Source organism: Tarenaya hassleriana, unplaced genomic scaffold (genome assembly GCF_000463585.1).
Source record: "Tarenaya hassleriana unplaced genomic scaffold, ASM46358v1 Cleome217, whole genome shotgun sequence".
NCBI classification, from domain to species: Eukaryota; Viridiplantae; Streptophyta; class Magnoliopsida; order Brassicales; family Cleomaceae; genus Tarenaya; species Tarenaya hassleriana.
This window is the reverse complement of record NW_010965517.1, coordinates 113,896-117,001: the sequence shown is the minus strand read 5'-3', so window position 1 is coordinate 117,001 and position 3,106 is coordinate 113,896.

Sequence of the window (3,106 nt, the reverse complement as noted above, 5' to 3'; positions counted from 1 at the left end):
TGATAACTCCTATTCTTCTCTATATTTTGATGAGAGTTTGTCTAGGTTTTATAGGATAATCACATGCATTCACAGGCTTTCTAGGCATGTTAGGACACAAAACCCGGTTGTGCTCTAGTTTTGCAGAGTTAAAGGTTTCGGAGATGATTGGACTCGAAAAGGAGCTAATTGGAGCGTTAAAGAAGAAGTCCAGATGAGGTACTCATGTTGCGACATCAATAACTTTCTATACAGTGTCTAAATCCTGCGAAACTTGTACCATTGGAAAGAGCACTTCAAGAGCTTCGCGTAGACACCAAAATCGCGTAAATCTGACACCGGAGCACAAAGTTATGAGCGAATTCGTTAAGACCAGAAAACTGCCAGTGCACGGCCGGATCCAACTGAATCTGGTCAGAATCAAGATAGCCCAGGAATCTGGATCCGGTCCAGATCTACCTGGAAATGGCCCGGATCCAGTCAAAAACCATGTTTCGTGATTTTCAGTATCCGAATGGGAATAAGACTCTTGGGAGCCACCCTAGGGTTATAAAAAAGCTCTAACCACGTCCTAGAATAGGAGAGAGCCTTAGAGAACACCTAGATACATATTTTTGGAGAGCTTTTGGTGAGAGAAGAATAGGAGTTCACGGGATTTCGGGAAGAAGGAAGATTCGATCGTGGAGACTACACATCTACATGAGCTTTTCTCTCCTCTCTTTTATCTCTTTTTCTCAGAGCTTTTTGTTGTTTTCTATGAACCGTGAGTAGATCTACGGCTGTGGGTTAGGGATTCGTTTGTGTTTTGGGTATGTTTGAACCCTAACTTGGTTGCGATTTGGATTTGTTTCGGTTGTATCGATTTGTTCTTTATTCGATTGGTGTTTGCTGACCCCTTGGCCAATTATTTCAGATTCTGAACTACATAGGAATATGGGTTTAGTTTCGGATCGAAATCGATAGAATATATCGTATTATTCACACAGGAATATGGTTTGATCGATCTAGGGTTGATGATAGCGTTCTTCATGCACCTAGTTTGATAAATCACATAGGGATATGGATTTAGAGAACTTTAGATAGTGAGTGATATGCCGGGAGGTGATTTCTCTATCTTTGTTGCTTGACGATTACCGAATACAGATTCAATATCGTGATTCTCGCATGCTTAGCATATACCCATACACGCGAATACGGTCCCGACACCCACGGTCATCTTAGATTGCTAGTGCATCCTTGAATCATTAGCGAATGATTCTAAACTCCCTAGTCAGTCAACATTGTGGGAACAATGTTGAATTAAGACTAGCATGAGGTGTGATCGATGCATTGAATGCATGTCACAATCATGGGTACTCGTTGTGTACGAGTGACTGGATGACCCGCATGAGATTGTCACATGGACAGAGTCATGACTTGAATCTCATACAGCGGTTCGTTTATGGATCCTCATACCTGAGATGTCTAGAGTATCTGATATGAGGAGTGGCGTGTCTTGACTGCGTCAAACGTCGTCTTTAACCGGATGATTATAACGGCGTTGATCAGATACGTTCACGAATCATATGGAGATAGTAGACATGCAATATGGGACTTGTCACCTCCTTAATAGGAGAGATATCGCTGGGCCCTCTCGTGGAAGTCGGACTATGAAAACGCGTGGCCACGCTATAGATGAAATTGAATTTATTTTACTAGTCGATTTACCAAGATGAGAAAGCGGTTGAACTTGAAGGGTGGCTCAAACCATGCCCTTGTTCAACTTATGATATCGTGAGACAAAGGATCAGAATTCGAGCTGTTAATGCCTTGGTTAGATCACCTCTAACTCGATTCTAAATGGGTGGTCATGGCGTCTTGCTAGAGGCTAACCATGACTTGTGGTTCGGGAAAAGTTTCTAAAGTCACTACCACTTAGAATGGGCCTACATGGTCACACACCAATAGGGATGGACTTATATGTGAAGAATCCGAAGAATGTAAACGAGATTTGACCGAAACGAGCATGAAAAAGGGTTTTCAGTGTGTTGGTCCGGAGCTGACCAAGTTTGGTCAGCCCCGGACCAAGTCTGGTCAGATCAGGCAGTCCGGAAGCTCAGTCCGAGGTCACCTGTCCAGGTCTGGTCCGGCTGACCAAGAGTTGGTCAGCCCCGAACCAGACGCTGGAAACAGGCAGACCAAGGACGCTGGAACGGCGGACCGGAAAGGAACCAAGAGGTTTGGTCCGGAGCTGACCAAAAGTTGGTCAGCCGGACCAAACCTCCAGGTCAGACGGCGCGAACTTCGGACTAAGCCTGGTCCGCCGGACCAAGCTCCTGGTCCGGCGGACCGGGATCCGGAATATTTTCAAAATTCGTTTTAGGGTTTTCTAATCTCATTTAAGTTTAGGGTTTCGTCCAAAACGTAATGGAGAGCCGACCTAAAACTCAGATTAACACCCTAGAACCCTAGAGAAGCTGTTCTCTTGGATTTCTATTGTCCCGGGATTGGATCTCGTCTCTTGGGTTACCCTTTTCTTCACTAATCCTAGCAGATTCGTTCCAAATCGTTTGGAATCCTTCCCGTCGGTGTGGATACGTGTAGAGGAGCTGTACTTTCAGCTCTTGGTGATTTAGAACAGGCCCCGGATCGAAACAAACTTCAAGTCTCATCGAGAACGAGGTAAGTAACGATTCCCTCGGTGATATACACGATCTTTCGGGTTCTGCGAGTTTGGTTGCGTGTGACGTTTGACTAGGTTCAGATTTTTCTTCCGCTGCATGAAACCTAGTAAACCAAACCCTAGATCGATATGATCGCATGCTAGGAACCCGTAGATAACCCAACAGTGGTATCAGAGCCTGGTTCTCTGTATATCGCCGTGCCTACTGCATGATTGCATGATTTAATCGTTAAATTGCATGTAATCATTGAGTCTATGCATGTTTAATGATATTTGTGATTGTTGAATGATGCATGGATGGTATGGAGTCTGGGACGGGTTAACGGTGCGTCGAAACCGGGACAAAACCCTAATTTTCGAAGCCCGAAAAATCTGTTCCGAATCTGATTTGTCCGCGGTCAGCCGGACCAAGAGTTGGTCAGCCGGACCAGCAGACAGACCAGACTCCGGACCGCGTTCTGGTCA